Below are 11,761 nucleotides of genomic sequence, written 5' to 3'. Positions count from 1 at the left end.
TCCTGAGCAAGCAGGGGGGGCCCACTCGTTGGCGATGGCACTGGCACAGGGCCCCTAATAGTACGGTGGTGTGTCTGATGGCGGGTGGGCCGAACCTGCACTTTCATCTGCAGCTTCCTCTTTGTCACCGTGTAAGATGGAACTGTATATGGGAAGGGTAACCTGAGTTTCATCAGGGTCAGATTCAGGCCGTGTAGCGTGCGAGGGGAATGTAGTGGTCTGGGTCAATGTACCAGCAGATTCATCGAGCAGTGGCTGGGCATCAGTGCACTTGTGTCGCCCCCAGGAGTACGGTCGCCACAGTGGCATTACCTTCTTCCTAGGGAGTGTGATGTCATGCTTGGGAGCAACGAACGATCTCTCTAGCAGGTTAACTGATTGGGCGGCGTTATTCCCACGAGTCATGACCCTCCAAACAGCGTTCATGAAGGCAAAGTGTTTGTTTTACGTGGGCAGTATGGTTGCAAAGCTGAACCTTAAAGGAATGTCCAGAAGGGCATCACCAGGAGTGGAGCCTACGGTTAAATTCGACTCCACCTGGGAAACCTCAACCATGCCAGCTACAGAACAGATGCACACATTGCAAGCTTAATTCCGTTAACGAACGAGACTACGTCATGCCCCGCGGTCCGAGTCCGGCTTACTAGAGGGACACGTGAGGCTCTGGCACATGAGATTGGCCAATAACTGGTGTGTCATGCCCTTACATGTCCGTGGCTGCATGTGCGCTACATTGAAAAGGCCAGCGTTTGTCGCTTACAGGTGCAGATAACCCGCTGAACAACGTTAGTGATGGGGATCACTGATTACAATTATTACCCGCGAACAATGATTTCCCAGTAAGTGCAGGTCAACCGCAGTTCCGGAATAAGGCCTAACCGTCATTCCTGAAAAAATGAAAAACTTACGTGTGCAAACCACAGGTGCTGTAGCTTGCTTAACAGCTCGCCAGCCGTTCTCACGCCCAGTATGGATTACACGTGATTGCACAAAGGTGAGAAAGGGTACCGTATCCCCGGATAACATGTATGGATAGCGTACACATTCAAAATATATGTCTATACATCAGGAGGCAGGCTCAGACGGTGTTAGGCCCAGTATGGATTGCACGTGATTGCACAAAGGTGAGAAAGGGTACCGTATCCCCAGATAACATGTATGGATAGCGTACACATTCAAAATATATGTCTATACATCAGGAGGCAGGCTCAGACGGTGTTAGGCCCAGTATGGATTGCACGTGATTCCACAAAGGTGAGAAAGGGTACCGTATCCCCAGATAACATGTATGGATAGCGTACACATTCAAAATATATGTCTATACATCAGGAGGCAGGCTCAGACGGTGTTAGGCCCAGTATGGATTGCACGTGATTGCACAAAGGTTAGAAAGGGTACCGTATCCCCAGATAACATGTATGGATAGCGTACACATTCAAAAGATATGTCTATACATCAGGAGGTAGGCTCAGACGGTGTTAGGCCCAGTATGGATTGCACGTGATTGCACAAAGGTTAGAAAGGGAACCGTATCCCCAGATAACATGTATGGATAGCGTACACATTCAAAATATATGTCTATACATCAGGAGGCAGGCTCAGACGGTGTTAGGCCCAGTATGGATTGCACGTGATTGCACAAAGGTTAGAAAGGGAACCGTATCCCCAGATAACATGTATGGATAGCGTACACATTCAAAATATATGTCTATACATCAGGAGGCAGGCTCAGACGGTGTTAGGCCCAGTATGGATTGCACGTGATTGTACAAAGGTGAGAAAGGGTACCGTATCCCCAGATAACATGTATGGATAGCGTACACATTCAAAATATATGTCTATACATCAGGAGGCAGGCTCAGATGGTGTTAGGCCCAGTATGGATTGCACGTGATTGCACAAAGGTGAGAAAGGGTACCGTATCCCCAGATAACATGTATGGATAGCGTACACATTCAAAATATATGTCTATACATCAGGAGGCAGGCTCAGACGGTGTTAGGCCCAGTATGGATTGCACGTGATTGCACAAAGGTTAGAAAGGGAACCGTATCCCCAGATAACATGTATGGATAGCGTACACATTCAAAATATATCTCTGTGTTTTCAACTCTCCAAGCTTCTATATGGTATATAGTTTTTTTCAACTTACTCTGCTTGTCCCCTTATGTTGTGAGGTCAAGAAACTTTTCAAAGTGCTTTATGATCCATGTAGTGCTGGACATGTGTTTATTTGACAACAACATTTTATTGGGTCCTGGTGTCTCAATTTAGTGTGATTGATTAACGAGAAGAGAGCCCAAAAAAAAAAAAAATAAATAAAAAAAAAAAGTTCTAAGTCTTATCCTCCTATATATTCAGACATAGCTTGGGGATAGCATTTATGCAGGGGGCATTTATGCACACTTTATCCAAGTACAGTTTATCAAAGTACTGGCAGTTATAACATGGCAGTTAGACAGGGCAGGAGACAGGTAAGACATTTATATACATCTACTCCCTGTACATTTGGAGTACAACAAATATATACCATATGCATTTGTGTAATTTTAATCCTGGCCGCTGCATTCACACACATCCACCGCCCTGGCATTAACTCTCTACACTCCATCCACATTGGCCCCTCGCTTCTTTCCTCTCCTATGTATAGCACTCATGCTCTTTTCACGTTGTTAAACTGCACAGATCCAGTCAGTCCCACCATTCAACATCAGAGACGCTCTCACAAATCACTTAACCATCTGCTCACTCTTTCTATCCTCCTTCTCCTAGTCGCAGGAGACATTGCTCCCAACCCTGGTTCCCCATGTTATAGAAAGTCAAACCTCCCGACTGCTACACTCAGAAACCCCTCTAATCTTATTAATATTCCCTGCATGCCATCTGTCTCTCTTAATTGTGCACTTTGGAATTCTCGCTCAGTGTGTAACAAACTCTCCTTCATTCATGACTTTTTCCTTTCTAATTCTCTTAACCTCCTGGCTCTTACTGAAACCTGGATCCAGCAGTCAGACACTACCGCTGCTGCTGCTCTTTCATACGGGGGGCTTCACTTCTCTCATACCCCAAGATCAGACAATAGAGCTGGTGGAGGCGTTGGTCTGCTCCTATCACCAAAATGTACCTTTCAGGTTATCCCTCAAGTACCCTCACTTGTCTTCCCTTCTTTTGAGGTCCATGCCGTCAGACTCTACACCCCCTTCTCCATGCGAGTGGCGGTGGTGTATCGTCCTCCCGGCCCCTCCCATCAGTTCCTGGATCATTTTGCCACTTGGCTTCCACATTTTCTCTCCTGTGACATCCTTACCCTCATCATGGGTGATTTCAACATCCCCATTGCTCTTCCCCTCTCACCATCTGCTACTCACCTTTTATCTCTAACCTCCTCATTTGGCCTTTCGCAGCTTACTAATTCTCCAATGCATGAAGACGGAAACTCCCTCGACTTGGTCTTCTCTCGGCTTTGTGCAGTGGATGATTTTGCAAACTCCCCTCTCCCGCTCTCTGACCACAATCTTCTTTCATTCTCTATCAAGAACTGCCATGCTGCTCAGGTCACCCCCACTGTCCATACTTATAGAAACATACAGGCCATTAACACCCAGAAACTTATGAAGAACTTGCAGTCTTCATTGGCCCCTATCTCCTCCCTCTCCTGTCCTGATTCTGCATTGAAGCATTACAATGAAACACTTCAAAGTGCCCTGGATGAAGTTGCACCCCCTATAAATAGAACACCACAACGCAGATGGCGACAACCCTGGCACACGGTGCAAACACGTTTCCTGCAGCGGTGCTCCAGGTGCGCCGAACGACTGTGGAGAAAATCCAATCTACCCGAAGATTTCATCCATTTTAAGTTTATGCTTAGAACATACAACACTGCCCTTCACCTCTCCAAACAAACCTATTTCAACACCCTCATCACCTCACTGTCCAATAACCCGAAACGTCTCTTTGACACTTTTCATTCTCTACTCAATCCAAGAGTACAGGCCCCAACCACGGAGCTCCGAGCTGACAATCTGGCCAATTACTTCAAAGAAAAAATTGACCAGATCCGACAGGAAATTATCTCCCAATCACCTCATACCATGCACTGTCCTCCCTCCCCCACTGCATCGAACTCACTCTCTGATTTTGAACCAGTCACAGAAGAAGAAGTAAGCAGGCTCCTTGCATCTTCTCGCCCAACTACTTGCACCAGTGACCCATTTCCGTCACAGCTCCTTCAGTCCCTTTCCCCTGCTGTCACCCCTCACCTAACTAAAATATTTAACCTCTCTCTCTCTTCTGGTATTTTTCCCTTCTCATTTAAGCATGCCATCATACATCCACTACTTAAAAAACCATCCCTCAACCAAAACTGTGCCGCTAACTATAGACCTGTCTCTAATCTTCCCTTCATCTCTAAACTCCTGGAACGCCTGGTCCACGCCCGTCTTATCCGCTATCTCTCAGAAAACTCTCTTCTCGACCCTCTCCAATCCGGTTTCCGCTCTTTACACTCCACTGAAACTGCCCTCACTAAAGTCTCTAATGATCTGCTAACAGCTAAATCAAATGGTCACTACTCCATGCTAATTCTCTTGGATCTCTCTGCAGCATTCGACACTGTGGATCATCAGCTCCTCCTCACTATGCTCCGTTCCATTGGCCTCAAGGATACCGTTCTCTCCTGGTTCTCCTCCTATCTCTCCGACCGCTCCTTTACTGTATCTTTTGTCAGTTCCTCCTCCTCTCATCTTCCCCTTACTGTTGGGGTCCCCCAAGGATCGGTTCTAGGTCCCCTCCTCTTCTCCTTGTACACTGCCCCTATTGGTCAAACAATCAGTAGATTTGATTTCCAGTACCATCTCTATGCTGACGACACCCAATTATACGCTTCTTCTCCTGACATCACGCCAGCCTTTCTAGAAAACACCGGCGATTGTCTAAACGCTGTGTCTAATATCATGTCCTCACTATATCTGAAACTGAACCTGTCAAAGACTGAACTCCTGGTGTTTCCTCCCTCTACTAATGTACCTATACCCGACATTGCCATTTCTGTGTGTGGTTCCACTATTACTCCCCAGCAACAGGCCCGCTGTCTTGGGGTCATACTTGATTCCGAGCTTTCCTTTGCCCCCCACATTCGATCACTGGCTCGCTCTTGTCATCTGCACCTCAAAAACATTTCTAGAATTCGACCTTTTCTTACCTTTGACTCTGCAAAAACTCTTACTGTTTCTCTTATTCATTCTCGTCTCGACTATTGTAACTCTCTTCTAATCGTTCTCCCTCTTACCAAACTCTCCCCCCTCCAATCTGTCTTGAATGCTGCAGCCAGGATCATATTCCTCACCAATCGTTACACCGATGCCTCTACCTTGTGCCAGTCATTACACTGGCTACCCATCCACTCCAGAATTCAGTATAAACTTATTACCCTCACTCACAAAGCCCTCCATGCTCAGCACCACCCTACATCTCCTCCCTTGTTTCAGTATACCACCCTACCCGCGCCCTCCGTTCTGCTGATGACCTGAGATTAGCATCCTCAATAGTCAGAACCTCCCACTCCCGTCTCCAAGACTTTACACGTGCCGCGCCAATTCTTTGGAATGCACTTCCCAGGTCAATACGATTAGTCCCCAATCCCCACAATTTTAAGCGTGTCCTGAAAACGCATTTATTCAGACTGGCCTACCACCCCAACACATTAACCTAATCTATCCCTGTGTGGCAGAGCCAAAAGTTTTACCATAACCAGGTTCCCCGCATCATGTTCCCACATGCTTTATGCCTCCATTAGCCCTCTGTGTCTGTACTGTTACACACTTAACATTATGACTGGTCCATACAATCAGGGTAACTGTTACCACCCACCTTTCGTGTCTCCCTCTTTCCTCATAGACTGTAAGCTTGCGAGCAGGGCCCTCTTTCCTCTTGGTATTTGTTATAATCTACTGTATGTGATTATTGTTATGCTGTAATGTCTATTGTCTGTACAAATCCCCTCTGAAATGTAAAGTGCTGCGGAATATGTCGGCGCTATAAAAATAAAATTTATTATCATTATTATTATAATATATGTCTATACATCAGGAGGCAGGCTCAAACGGTGTCAGGCACAGTATGGATTTGACGGCCCAGACTACACAGCGGAGGAGCAGGGAGAGGTAAAGATTGCAAAAGCTGGGGCCCTGCCCAAGCAAGGGGGGCCCACTCGTGGGCGTCGGTACTGGCACTGGGCCCCTCATAGTACGGCGGTGTGTCTGACGGCGGGTGTGCACCACCACCGTCAGAGACACTTGATTGCACTATGAGGGACCCTGTGCCAGTGCCCGCGCTCAAGAGTCGGCCTACCCACCTGTCCAGGGCAACGGCACTCGCACGGTGTCGTGCGCTAGGTGGTGACCCCGGCCATGGGGGGGGGGGAGGCAGCACAGTTAGGGAGTTTTAGAAAGTGGCATATGTTGATGTTGGACATTCAGCTGATGCAAAAGGTGAAATAGGTCAAGTCCCAGGAAGAGGTGGACCAAAGCAAGCCATTTTTCTGTCACCCTATGTGTCATCAGGGGAAGGTGGGACAAAATCCTTGGAAACCCATGCGTGGTTCATTTTAATGAAGGTTAGATCATCCACATTTTGGGTTGACAGACGGGTCCTTTTTTCTGTCAGGATTGATCCAGCTGCACTGAAGACTCTTTCCAATAGCACACTTGCAGCTGGGCAAGCGAGCTCCTGTAAGGCATATTGTGCCAATTCAGGCCAGGTGTCCAGTTTAGCGGCCCAATAGTCAAAGGGGAATGACCTGTGTGGGAGAACATCGATATGGGAGGAAAAGTAGTTTGTAACCATAGTTGACAACTGCTGTCTCCTGTCACTTTCCATCGATGCAGTATTACCAGTTGTGTGAGCGGTACTTGAAAAATCAGTCCACAACATTGACATGAAACCCCTGTCTCCAACGCCACTTCTGCTGTGTGCACCACGAACACCTCTGCCAAGCTGACCCCGGCCCGTACGGCTCGTGTGAGAACCATCACCGCTGCTGTGTGCTGGGAATGCCTCAAGCAACCAATTTACCAGAGTTGCTTGTTTATTAGCCAATATTAGGTCAAGGTTCTCCTGTGGCATGATGTTTTGTAATTTGCCTTTATAGCGTGGATCCAGGATGCTGGCCAACCAGTAGTCGTCATCGTTCATCATTTTGGCAATGCGGGGGTCCCTTTTTAGGATCTGCAAGGCATAATCTGACATGTGGGCCAATGTTCCCGGTGTCAATGATGCACTGCGAGTGCTGGTTGGAGGAGCACTTTCTGGCAAATCCACATCCCTCCAGTCACGCACAAACCCTGTACCAGACCTTGCCACGCCAACATTTTCACTTGCCCCACGAGATGCATCCTCCTCCCCTAAGTAATCATCCCCATCATCCTCCTCCTCCTCTTCCTCCACCTCGTCCAGGTGAGGTCCCTGAGCAGACAATGGCTGAATGTCATCAAGGATTCCCTCCTCCTCTTCCTCCTCATCAACATTGGCTGCAGAAGCCTGCTCCTTAAGGTGCGTCAAAGTTTGCATGAGCAGACGCATAAGTGGGATGCTCATGCTTAGGATGGCGTCGTCTGCGCTTACCAGCCGTGTGCATTCCTCAAAACACTGAAGGACTTTACAGAGGTCTTTCAGCTTCGACCACTGCACACCTGTCAACTCCATGTCTGCTCTCAAAGTGCCTGGCCGTGTATCCTCCCACAAATGCATTATGGCCTGCCTCTGCTCGCACAGCCGCTCCACCATGTGCAGGGTGGAGTTCCACCTTGTTGCAATGTCGATAATGAGGCGGTGGTTGGGAAGGTGGAGCAATCGCTGCAGCTTCTGCATACGAACGGAGTGTACAGGCGACCGGCGGATGTGCGCGCACAGTCTTCGCACCTTCTGGAGCAGGGCTGTTAACTCCGGATAATTTTTGAGGAAGCATTGCACCACCAGGTTCAAGGTGTGAGCCAAGCAAGGTATGTGGCTGAGTTCTGAAAGGGCTATGGCTGCCACAAAATTACGGCCGTTATCACTAACTACCTTGCCTGCCTCAAGATGTACACTGCCCAGCCATGACTCAGTTTGTCGCTTCAAGTACTCGGCCAGCACCTCGGCGGTGTGTCTGTCGCCCAAACACATCATCTGCAACACAGCCTGCTGACGCTTTCCACTAGCTGCTCGATAGGGGGACACCTCGTGTGCAACAGTGGCAGCTGCAGATGGAGTGCTCGTACGACTGCGCTCTGTGGACGAGCTTTCGCTTCTGGAGGAGGAGGAGGAGGAGGAGGAGGGTCGAACGCCTACAGCCAACTGTTTCCTATACCGTGGGCTAGGCAGCACTGTCCCACCACCGCTGTCCCCTGTGGACCCTGCATCCACCACATTAACCCAGTGCACAGTGATGGACACGTAACGGCCCTGGCCATGCCGACTGGACCATGCATCAGTTGTGAGGTGCACCTTTCCGCTCACTGACTGCTTGAGTGCATGGACAATGCGGTCTTTCACATGATGGTGGAGGGCTGGGATGGCTTTGCGAGAGAAGAAGTGGCGACTGGGTAGGTCATAGCGTGGTACTGCATAGGCCATGAGTTCGCAGAAAGCTGCGCTTTCCACCAACCGAAAGGGCATCATCTCAAACGAGATTAGTTTGGCAATGTGGGCGTTCAAACCCAGTGTACGCGGATGAGAGACTGAGTACTTTCTTGACCTACTCATAGTGTCTGGGAGGGTGAGCTGGACTTGAGAGCTGCATATGGTGGAAGTAGCGGTGGACAGGGCGGACTGAGAGAGGGTTGATGATGGTGATGGAGTTGGTGTTCTTTCTGATGGCCTAGAATCAGTCTTTCGTTGATATAACAGTGGGATTCCCTGACTGCTGTGGCCTTGCAACGACACCTCAACATTTGCTGCTGTGCTAACCGGTGGGCTTACAGTGGGGGAAACAATGTAGCGTTGCTGACTACCTTTGTTGTGATCAGTTGCACATGTGGCACTTGAGGTTTGGTGTTGTGTCCGCGCTTACAAGTGCATGCTGGTTAAATGTCTAAGCATGCAACTGGTATTCAAATTTTTCAGATTTTTCCCTCGGCTAAAGGTCTTTGCGCACTTCTTACAGATAACCTTGGCCTGATCATGAGGATTTTGTTCAAAAAAGTGCCACACTGCACTCTTCCTACTTTGGCAGACATTTTGCGGCCTAGCATGCTGTGATGTTTTGACCCTCTGGACAAGCTGTCCAGCAACTCTTTTGATTTTTGGAACCTGTCTTTGGAGTGCTCCGGGCCTGCCAGATAACAGCTGTTGCGATGTCGATGTCTGCTGTGGATGCTCCTCATCTGAGCTATTGGAAGCAGCACCCTCTTCCCCCAATGGATGCCAATCTGGGTCAACAACTGGGTCATCCATCACCTCCTCTTCAATGTCATGTGCACCTTCCTCTGTGTCACCCTGTATGGTGGTATAGTGTGCGGGAAGGGGCACCTGAGTCTCATCAGGGTCAGAATCTGGCTCTGTACACTGCGAGGACAATGTAGTGCTCTGAGTGAATGTACCAGCAGAATCATCCATCAGCGGCTGTGCATCAGTGCACTCCATGTCAGATTCATCTTGGTCTGGGTAATTCACCATTTGACTTGATAATCCAGGCATGGTATGTGAAAACAGCTCCATGGAGTAATCAGTAGTATGGCCTGCGTCATCCTTCAATCTTGGTTGGGGTGAAGGACACAAGGAAAGGTGTGGTTCATGAACATGAGCCTCCAATGACGACTCAGTGCTTTTACTTTTTACAACTGAAGAAGAGGAGGCGATAGAGCTGGAGGCTGAGTCAGCAATGTAAGACAAAACTTTTTCCTGATGCTCTGGCTTTAAAAGCGGTTTGCCAACTCCTAGAAAACTAAGCCTTCGAAGCCTTATGGAGCCAGACGATGACGCAGGCTCAACACCTCCTGCATTCGGTCCTATTTTGCTCTTGCCACTACCATCAGATCCACCACCAACACCATCATTACCAGCTGCCAACCCCCGCCCAATTCCACGGCCTCTTCCACCAGCCTTCCTCATTTTTGGTAGAAATGTAGACAAAATCCAACAAACTATATAGTAATGTAAAACAAGGTACAAGGTGTCTATAGGACAGGGGAGATTTTGAATTTCTGCTCACACTAGTGGACACTGGACACTTTTGGATTGTGTGAGGCCCACTGAATATCTGAGCGCTATGTCACAGGCTCGATGGCACAGCTGTGACCAAAGTGACTAGAGGATAAGTGAGATTTTGAATTTCTGCTCACACTAGTGGACACTAGACACTTTTGGATTGTGTGAGGCCCACTGAATATCTGAACGCTATGTCACAGGCTCGATGGCACAGCTGTGACCAAAGTGACTAGAGGATAAGTGAGATTTTGAATTTCTGTAGACACTTGTGGACACTGGACACTTTTGGATTGTGTGAGGCCCACTGAATATCTGAGCGCTATGTCACAGGCTCGATGGCACAGCTTTGACCAAAGTGACTAGAGGATAAGTGAGATTTTGAATTTCTGCAGACACTGGACACTTTTGGATTGTGTGAGGCCCACTGAATATCTGAACGCTATGTCACAGGCTCGATGGCACAGCTGTGACCAAAGTGACTAGAGGATAAGTGAGATTTTGAATTTCTGCTCACACTAGTGGACACTGGACACTTTTGGATTGTGTGAGGCCCACTGAATATCTGAGCGCTATGTCACAGGCTCGATGGCACAGCTGTGACCAAAGTGACTAGAGGATAAGGGAGATTTTGAATTTCTGCAGACACTTGTGGACACTGGACACTTTTGGATTGTGTGAGGCCCACTGAATATCTGAGCGCTATGTCACAGGCTCGATGGCACAGCTGTGACCAAAGTGACTAGAGGATAAGTGAGATTTTGAATTTCTGCTCACACTAGTGGACACTGGACACTTTTGGATTGTGTGAGGCCCACTGAATATCTGAGCGCTATGTCACAGGCTCGATGGCACAGCTGTGACCAAAGTGACTAGAGGATAAGGGAGATTTTGAATTTCTGCAGACACTTGTGGACACTGGACACTTTTGGATTGTGTGAGGCCCACTGAATATCTGAGCGCTATGTCACAGGCTCGATGGCACAGCTGTGACCAAAGTGACTAGAGGATAAGTGAGATTTTGAATTTCTGCTCACACTAGTGGACACTGGACACTTTTGGATTGTGTGAGGCCCACTGAATATCTGAGCGCTATGTCACAGGCTCGATGGCACAGCTGTGACCAAAGTGACTAGAGGATAAGGGAGATTTTGAATTTCTGCAGACACTTGTGGACACTGGACACTTTTGGATTGTGTGAGGCCCACTGAATATCTGAGCGCTATGTCACAGGCTCGATGGCACAGCTGTGACCAAAGTGACTAGAGGATAAGTGAGATTTTGAATTTCTGCTCACACTAGTGGACACTGGACACTTTTGGATTGTGTGAGGCCCACTGAATATCTGAGCGCTATGTCACAGGCTCGATGGCACAGCTGTGACCAAAGTGACTAGAGGATAAGGGAGATTTTGAATTTCTGCAGACACTTGTGGACACTGGACACTTTTGGATTGTGTGAGGCCCACTGAATATCTGAGCGCTATGTCACAGGCTCGATGGCACAGCTGTGACCAAAGTGACTAGAGGATAAGTGAGATTTTGAATTTCTGCTCACACTAGTGGACACTGGACACTTT

The sequence above is a fragment of the Dendrobates tinctorius genome, unplaced genomic scaffold (genome assembly GCF_039654945.1).
Source record: "Dendrobates tinctorius isolate UK_male_01 unplaced genomic scaffold, ASM3965494v1 ptg000078l, whole genome shotgun sequence".
In the NCBI taxonomy this organism is placed as follows: Eukaryota; Metazoa; Chordata; class Amphibia; order Anura; family Dendrobatidae; genus Dendrobates; species Dendrobates tinctorius.
Note: the sequence above shows the minus strand (reverse complement) of the source record.